This window comes from Dermochelys coriacea, chromosome 5 (genome assembly GCF_009764565.3).
Source record: "Dermochelys coriacea isolate rDerCor1 chromosome 5, rDerCor1.pri.v4, whole genome shotgun sequence".
NCBI lineage: Eukaryota > Metazoa > Chordata > Testudines > Dermochelyidae > Dermochelys > Dermochelys coriacea.
Window position 1 is genome coordinate 68,406,861 of NC_050072.1, and position 10,141 is coordinate 68,417,001.

A 10,141-nucleotide genomic window follows, 5' to 3' on the forward strand; every position below is an offset into this window, starting at 1 on the left:
AGCTAGCTGATTTGGCTCCTTTTAGCAATCCACAATAGTGGTTTCAGGCACTTTACTGGTTTGCCATAATGTCCCTGTAATGGAAATTCCCCATTTCTTTTCAAAAAGTATGATAGGTTCTTAATTTCCTCCTGGACAGACACTGAAGGTCAAGACTCAACATAATAAATCACTAGCCCATTCCACGTTCTACATATTTTATAGAAGGACTGCTGTTTTAACTACAGATGTTAATAGGAATACAATTGTTAATGCAATGCACTCAGCACCATTGGTGAACTACAACATTTTTCTACATCTCAGAACTTTGACTAACATCAGATATCTTAGATGGTAAATCTCTTTTGGTAAATGTTTTTGTTTTATTTTTTTCTCCTGGAAGACACTGTATTAGCTCAGAGTTTTACTATTCAAGCAGCACAGGCAGCAGTAGCTCTTTCTAAAGCTCTGATCTGCTGTGCTTACCACATTGAAGAAAACCCACTACACTGCCATAGCTTTTGATATATATTCCAAAAACATTATAGAAACTGGGTTGGATTCATTAGTGGAACTGATTTTAAAATATATAGGAAAAAATGTGAATGCTATCCTTCAGTCTTTTTCTCCAGAATATTCTTTCTGTCCACAGATCACAGATTTGGCGCACCATCTGAAGGCATTGGAAATTAATTCACACTAAGTGGAATAACCCAAATCACATAGGTCTATATACCAGTCCCCCCAAAGTCAATGATTAAACTTGCATTGACTTTAGTGAGACTGGGATGTGGCACACTATGCCCAGTGGAGACTGTAAATATTTGCAGTTCATTCTCAAAAAAAGAACTACAGCATATGTTTCTGTTTTGACTATAATATATGAGAATTGATGCCAATGTGTCATCCAAGCAGAGAGGCTCAATGGCGCTAATGGAGAGTTCTTCCCACTTCAAGCAGCTTCTGTGGCTTTTAAGTATAATTCTGTTGTGAGGAAATTATTACTTTGTTTATAGGTAAAACACTTGAAAAGCATTTTTAAACATTTTTCCAAAAGTGCAGAAAAGAATTCTTATATGTTACTAGTGCAGCTAAAATGGTATATGTGTTATCACAAGGAAGATTTTTATGTCATAATAGCTGCTCTGTAGCAGCAAACTAATGGGATTAGTAATAATGCAATTTGGTTTTATACATGCCACTGAGGACTGTATGTACAAACATCTTCTCATTGAAATGCTCAGAGGATTTGGAAACTGCTCTTTAAAATGAATTATTTTTCCCAGTCTGGTCTCTCTTTTTTACCAGTGCTGATCTTTTACCCTGGAATGTTAATTATTGCTTTTGTGTGGAAAAAAGGACCCACTCAGATACTGATGCTTTTATAAGAAAAAATAACAATGCCAGTATGCATGATCCCTTCACATCCCTTCATCATTCCAACCAGGAATGGGCAATTCAATTATCCTAACTCCTGGGCATACGCAGACTGAATAACTACATCTAAAAAGGGTGTCAGCATTTTTTGTCTATGGAAATGAGTGAGTAGTGAGTAGTAATCTCAACGTTGACTGAGGATTAAGTAGATGGTGAGAAAATGGAGATCCCCTTGGACCCAGCAGTCCTTATAACTGCTAATTTACTACATGATGCTAATTAAATGAAGCTGGCTTCATAATGGGACTGTATGGTGTCTGAGTAGGAGAGCTGTTAACATAATTATATCTGATACACGGGGGGGGGTGTAGCAGATTAGAATTATTAGAAAGCTGTGGGCTTTAGGCTACCACGTGTACTGTAACATTAGGACCTGTTTTTACAATCCTACAATTCCCAAATATCATTCAAACTCTACGTTGAAATGTCTCTTTCCTCTTTTATAGTTCCTAATAAGGGCTTTTAAAAATTAACTTTTCTCCCCAAGTGCTCAATTTCCAAATGCAGTTCATTTTTAACAGTTAAAGCAGTGAGAATATGTCTAGGCATCTTGTCAAAACATTACCACAGCCCTCCTTTTAATTTTTAAAGAAATATGAAGTCAAAGTCCTGTATCAGGTCATACATTGAAAACAGGCCTGTAGGAACAATATAGGAATGTACTGTTGCCAGCCGGGCCATCACCATTTCACCCCTTTCTCAACAATTTCTGGCAGGTGTTTTTTAAACTTTCCGACCAGTTCCAACCCTCTCCCACTCCCGATCTTATTCCCCTCCCCCCAAAGAGAATGTCCCAGAGGGAATAAGGAGCTTGTGAAAGTTAAAGTTTTCCAAATGCAAATCTGCATTACCTAACTTTATTAGCACTCGGCATTTCCCAGAAACCACATTCTCATGCTATAAAAATATTCCAGAACGTATCCCTCCCATGATCAGGGGATTCTAAAAAGCAAATTTCAAAATGGCAGTGCATGATGATGAAAATAGGCATATCAGTGTTTCAAATCTAGTTCAGCACTTCAAGAAAAAAAAAATTAAGGGATAATGTTCATGGTGAAGGTATATACAAGACTTTAAACAGCTTTTGCAGATGATTTTAAAAATGCAGTGTTACCAAGGCATTCAATAACCACATAACCTGTTTATTGTGAGTGTTCTCCAAAGCTGTGAACATTGTTCCCACTAGACAAAAGAAAAAAATACTTCAAAGTTCAATAAGCAACAACATTAAAATAGACGATAATGTTTTTCTTATTTCATGAAACTTTAAAAGTTCTGTGCTGTATAATGCATATCTGCATGGGTGAATTTAGGAGTTTAAAGGGCCCCCTGAGAGAAAAGCCTTCATACTGCTTCTATTTCTGGTATCTAACCATTCCACCCCTTTCCCCAAAACAGAGATCTACAGGGTGTGTGCTAGGGAAGTGCAATATAATATTGAAGAATGAATGCACTTGTGAATACTAACTAGCCTCAACATTGCGTGTGCTTTCTTTTTACTTTCTCTCTCTCTCTCTCTAAGCAAGACTATCCTATCTAGAGGCCTAACAAAATTGTCAATGAAGTCCTTTTATCTCTTTCTTTTTTCCCTTTTGACTACTCTTTCTTTCTTTCTTTCTTTCTTTCTCTTTCTTTCTTTCTTTCTTTCTTTCTTTCTTTCTTTCTTTCTTTCCTTTCTATCATATTTTTTTCATATTGATCCCCTTTTCTGTTCATCCAACCCCTTGCTCTTGCCCTAATCTCTTCCACAGCTATCCTCTCTTCCTTTCCAAAGCCTGCCACAATCATTTTCTTCCCCGCGATCATCTCTTCTGCACCCCACCTCCCATGTTTATCTTACACAGAAGTGGAGCTCTTTCTGCCAGTGCTGTGGGGAATGGAGTGAAAATAGCATGGCAGCTGTCATGAGCCTTTCCCCATTCCCTACATCTTTCCCATTATAGATTTCTCTTCTCCTGACTCCCATGCTCAGAGATACAGATCTAAGAGTGGCATAGCAAAAGCATCTGCAGTTCCCAAGGCAGTAAGTTTGATAGTGGACCCTATGTACTGAGAAGAGCACATTGTTCCATCAGAAACAAGTTACAGTTGCTGGTTCTGAGTTCCCCTTCTTTTCTGAGCCCTGTAAGGCTGACACTCTGGTGTTATCTGACTAATACCAGCTTTCTGACTAAGACAGCCAGCAGTGAGGAGGTGACGCCATAAAACATCACCAGTTTTCTGAAGAAAACAACAAAATTTGAACATCTTTGTGAGGTTGGATAAAAGTGTAAATGCAAGTATCTCACTTGTGGGCAAAATATTTTGCAGTCAGCTCTGCTACTTAAAAGTGTCTAATTTATTTAAATATACTGTATTGCTGGTGTCCCACTCAGATTAAATGAGAGTAAGCATTTATCCTAAGATTGATCATGCTTAGAGTTCAATGTCCAAGGCTGAAATAAAGCTCACCAATGCATTTGAATTCCAATTCCTAAGCCACTTTTGGACAACTACTGTAATTTCACTATAATGAATTGATAAAGAAGATTAATGAGAGCTCCTTTGCAGCCAGGAAAAGCAAAAGGCGTTTTCATTGATTGACCATGAACTGGAGAAGACTGAAGTGTGAAGGTTGCTGGAAGACACTGCCACAGAAAGCAGTCCCTCAAATGGTCCAGATGTGTCCAGATATCTGTGAGCAATTTCTAAAATGCGTCTTAATGATGGGCAATTACCAATGCCAATCAATAGCACTGGGTGAACTGTTGCACTGGAGTTAGGTGAGGTGCATTGGATTTGATGGAGAATATGGAGAAGTGAAGGAACCATAGGGCATTTATGACTCAACAGTCCCAAAAGGAGAGTTAATATTTTGGGAATGGGGAGAAGCTCTGAAAAGATTTGGTAACAAAGACAATCAGGAAAGCAACTCACTTATCTGTAAGTGGAGCAGGGGAAAATATTAGACAAGGAAGAGTGTGCCAATTAAATATTTCTATGGTGTTTCTATATAAAGACCAATTGCTACCTAAAATATCTGATAATTAAATTCTTCTCATGTCATGCAGCCTCTTATGCAAGGAACTCACTCCCGTTCCTTGTGCACCAAAAGGTCATTCTCTCTTCAAAAGAAATGCATGTAATTTGTAAAGGAAAATGTCATCCCCTCTTTGTGATTGTATTTTCATCTGGTTATCTACTATAGTATGTGTTCACCAATATACAGAGGCCCAGATCCTTGGCTATGCCTGAATAGTGTAGGAGAGGGTTGTAAAAATGTCATGTATGCTCCTCCGTTACTTGATCAGCTGTGTGCCAGGCCAGTCACACAGCATAACTTAGAGTAGCCTTTAGGCTGCTCTAAATTTTGCTAGCTGCCAACAGCCCTAAAGGAACATTATGGCAGCTGAGGATCAGTGAAGTGTAGGAGGTCCCAAGCCAAGTCCTCTAGTAGAAATAAGGGAGCAGTGGCACAGGAATCATTACATTGGCTCTCCACAACCAGAGGTTCCCCCTGCACTGGTCTGATTCTCCTGAGGTGAGCTGCACTGGCTTTGTGGCCAGAATCTGCTAGTGTTGCAGCACAAAGCAGCTGTACCATGTCTGAAAATGTGGGCTAGACTCTATGTATTGTCCATCAGTTTAGAATGCAATCTTCTTGAGGCAGAACCATGTTTTCCTCTAGTTTTGTACAGTATCAAAACACACTGATAGCACTCAATGAATAATTAATCAATAACATGTTCATATGTTAGCAAAGAGAATATGGAGCTAGCCTGCATTAAGAACTCCCAGATTATTATAAAAAGAGGGAAACCTTATCCTTATTTCTGAAGTAGGTACCATTAAATGAGGCTATGAGTTCATAAGTGATTCTGCTGTCCTGCAGAATTCCCATATATTCTAAAACAGATCACTTACATTCATTTGAAGTCCACTGAGGTGGTGCAGTTTCAGAACTATCTACTAGTTTATGAAGCTGAACAAAATAGTCTTGTATAACAAAGACATTGAGCATGGATTTTCTCATAGTAGCACAGGATCATATCTTTAGAAATAGTTTTGGATATTGGCACAACTCAGAAACACTTCAGAGGCCCTGTGGATTAACCAGTTGATTGAAAAGGAAAAAGGATGCCCAGATACAAGAGTGCAGTCATTACTCAACAACATTTCCAATCAAACAGGAGAAACTTCTCCCTTCTGAGCAGACAGGCTGTCAGATCTGCAAGAAAATTCACTGGGCATCAGGAATATCATCAGCTTATAAAACACTCTGATGTTAAAACCAACAGGCTCATCCACCCACAAAATTGCTATACCTGTATATAAAAAATGGTATCCTTCTAAAAGTATACTAATAGGATGATATTCTACTCTCATAATAATGGCAGTTCTAGTAAAATAGAACAGGAACCTGGATTTTTCTATCATCTCACAGCACACAGACAGAATACAGATTAATTTCTCCTGATGCTCAGCAGATTCCCTCCCCTCCTTCTTGAGAACTCTGGCATACCATTGGACAATCCTGCTGTCAAGATAAGCTGTTCTTTCAGTGCAGCAAGGAAAAATTATTAGAGGCCCTCAGTCTGAATGGAACTCAAGAATCCTAAGGGAATCAAATTATTAAACTCTGCTAAAGACAGGTATTTGATAAACAAACTACAAATAGCTTAAACTAAAGATTCCCTTCTCCTACAGTTGAAAGAGGGCTGGAGGACCAGAGATCCAGGCTCAGCCAAGCTGCGCACAGTACAGAACCTGGGATGGGGAGTTGGAGAAGGAAGTTACATTTGCACTTCCCTGATCCTCTGGTGTCCTGGGTCCAAGGGCTGCTCTAAGTTCCATACTGTGACCCTAAGACCCCTTCAACGCCAAATAGCAAAGAGTTCACTATTCTGTAACAGTAACTTCTACCAGGCCAGACAAACTCACTAAACTTAGTACAATTCTTTCATAGTAGTTACCCATAAATCATGTCATGTAAAATATTAAATGAAGGCCAAGATCATGCTGCTAATTAATATAATTGTGAAATGCATGTACAGATACTATGTAAAAAGATATAGGTATAATGGAAGTATAACCTTAAAGTCTGACTCAAGGAGGGTTGACAAAAGGCTTCTGTGAAATAAAGGATATAGATTCACTTGTCTCCCTCAGTTCACATGTAAATTAAGCATTGTAAACCAAACAGAAGAAGGTGTGTTTGCATACAAAGTCAACATGAGGCTGTGAAGTCAGCACACTGGAAAATAAAATCGGGGGGGGTTCATCCTGACTCTGGGGACCAATAATGAGTTTGGGGGAATATAAGGAGAAGGCAAAAAGACACCTCTTTATCCTGCACCTGAGGAATTAATCAGGCCATGCAATTACATTTGTGAGAATGGGATCCCAACCTGCCCCAGATGGAAATGCTGTAAGAAGTCTTTGGGTGAGAATACAGACAGATAGTTAGCCCGTTGAAGTTAAACTTAATCTCTAGAAAGCATGAATAGATTTTCTTTTATATGCAACCTTTCTGTTTCCATTATTAGCCTTACTTAAATCTTTGATAATACACTTAAGAATGTTTTCACTATAAATATATCTCAGTGCTGTGATGTTATATAGGTGCGGATGACTCAGTTGACTCAAACAAGCTAGTGTTTGCTATCCCTTTGGGGATAGCAAACCTGGTATTTCTGTGAGTAGCCAGTGACAGAGGCTGGATATCACAGCAGAACACTTCAGATGCATCAGGGACTGGAGTGAATCTATTGTTCACCTGCAAAGCAAACTGAGGGCTAGCATTGCCCAGAGGGAGATTTCTTGGGTGGCCAATAAACTGGAGATGTCAGGAAGCTAACACACAATTTCGCACCAGCAAGTCTCTCTCACACTGGAGGCAGAGTGGTAACAACGTGACTCAGTCCTGGGTACCCCCACGAAAGCATGACAGTGGCATAGTCATGGCAGGATATTGTTAGCCAAGGATCACATGCCAAGCATTGGTAAATTATTTCCTGAGAGATTCACAAGTGAGAAGGTTGGGAATAGAGAAAGAAAAGATTACAGTTTGTTACTTTCTATTTATTCCTGGTAAAGGTAATAGAACAAAAGGAGATACAAGATGAGTAATCATAATACACTTCCAAAGGAACAGCCTGATCTACCAAAGAGACTTGAGTGCAAAGACACTGTCCTCAGTGAGAGTCATTCAACACAAACTGGCTGAAATAAAGGTACAGAGGCTGGAGATAGATAGCAGAATGGACCGAAAAGCTAAGAAGAGCAGAGAAGGAAAAAGAAATAGAACTGGATGACAGAAGGCATGTAGCTTGAAAGAAAAAGCAAGAAGCAACATACTGCATAGCCCTGGAACCTAAACAGCAGAAAGAGGCTGCCAAAATAGCAGTTCATCTGCAAACAGTGTAACTGGCACCAGCAGCCAGGACTTTGCACACACAAAAATTAAATGTTTAGAGCCCAAAGCTGCAGACACTTACTACCAAGAACTACTTCCACTGCATCTATTTACTCTAGCAATCACTGTTCCTGGTAGTGTTTGCAGGATTGGATCCTAATTCATTGCTAGTAGTTTTCTCACTGCAACCATCTGTTAGAGTATCTTTTTTTCAAATAACAATCAGGCATTCTTAGGACCATCACCAACCTTGATAACTCACTGCTGTGAAACTGATTATTTACAGAGGTATATTACATAGAAAAAAAAATAGTAACATGGATGAAACTCAAAGATCAAGTAAGGCTAATCAATACAAGGATAAAAACAGATTGATGTATTTGTCTTTGAGAACCAGATGCCTCTTAAGTGAGGGTATTAGTGTTTGTTATGTTAGGTAAGTTTTACTTATGTTGCTCATCCCAGTGTCAATTGTATATTTAGGATCTACTGCTAAATGGCAGTACCATCCCAGGAGCAGCACAGGGAAGGAATGTGGATCCTTTCTTGCTCCCCCTTGCTCCAATGGGGAGTAGTAGTAATATTCTGCTGGTCCTGGACAGTAGCAGATTACTACCCAGCTGCACCAGCTCAGTTGTGCTGATTGGCATATTGGGGGGATGGAACCAAGGTTGGGAATGGGGAGAATAAGTAATACATACAATACCTGTTTAACCCTGTTTATCTGAACTCAACATCCAGGGAGGCCATGAAAGGGGAGGGGAAGCTTGTGGGGAACCTCGCTTCCCTTCTCCCTGCCCAGCTAAATTGGTCAAGCCACACTCTGGCAAAAGTACCTGGGTAAATTCTAGTTGCTCTGCCAGTTCCAGATGTGGTATATTATTTTTGCTAGGGATTCATGGAACTGGCTTGTCAGTGTGCTCATTTGTAAGATGGACAGAGAGGACAAATCCATACAGAATAAACCATTTAAAAAGCAAACTTCGGATTGTCAGTAAACGTTTTTTGTATGTCCATTACTGACAATCAACCTCACATGAGGGACATCCCATTCCTGCAGTGGGAAAAAAAAATCCTGAAAAGAGTCTGCTCTGAGGAATGAGTAAAATATTCAGTAATCCAAAATGTACCCAGAGCCAAATTTTCAAGCAAACCTTAAAATGTGTGTCCTAGGACTGTGTACATTCTTTTGCATTCCCAAAGCCAATGTTTGGATAAGCAGACTGGGTATTCAAGCTTGCAGTTATCCAAGATTTGAACAAAAATGCCCACTTCTGCATGAAAATCTAAATTTGATTATGTCTGTGCTACTGGGAGTATTAAGCTGAGCCCAAATATCATTTCATACTGCATTTGTGCTACTCAGAAAAATGTACTGTTTGAGTTTTCCCAACCTTCACCTTCACTGCAAAGCTAGAGGAATATAGAATGTGCTTTTCTGGATCACAACATTGTTCTAATTTGGCAACTTGCCTCCAGCAGTGGCAAATGTATCATTCCTTAGAACAGTCAAGTCAGCACCCTGGCCCCTCCTTGAGACACTCTGAGCTACATCCTGCCTAGACCTTGTGCAAATATGCACTGAGGGAAGGAGATGACACAAGCAGTCATCCTTACTCCTCTCTTCCCACCTCCCATTTTGTGGCTTTAATGTGTAAAGACCAGGCACAGTTATAGTGTCTGTACTGGGGAGAGCACAGGGACAGTTCTCTTCCTACTCCCACAAGTATGCACAGTGCTCCAAAAAGGGCAAGGAGTAGGAGGGATCATGACTCCAGCCCTGCCCTGCAAACCTTAGCCAGTTGCTGAACATGTGCATGGGTAAAGGGGATTTGTTTTTGACCTTCTTGCAAGCAATCAGTGTCTGCTCCATCATATGAAATCCAACTGACTTTACTGTTTTAGGGCTCTACTTGGTAGGGAAATGCACTCTATTGGGGTGTAATTTCTAAAGCATACTAATGTGTTGCACATTAATTGGTACACGCAGGCCCTGCTGGTGAGCTTTAATCTACTATGGTTTCAAACAGTACTATGTTAAAGCACACTAGGGAACCTTTAGTGAGCACCAGCAGTCTACACAGCCCAGTTAATGCATAACATGTTAGGGCACTTTAGAAATCTCACACACACACACACACCCCGTAGAATGCATTACTGCACCAGCTAGACAAGCCCTTAGTTAGCCTTCCTGAGACTGTTGTTACTGGTCACAACATTGCAGGCGTTTTCAAATCTAGCCATAGATTTGTCTGGACATCCTCCTTTGTCGATGGAAGTTGACTATAGGACATCTATATACCATATCAAATAATATTTCTTTTCTCTTTT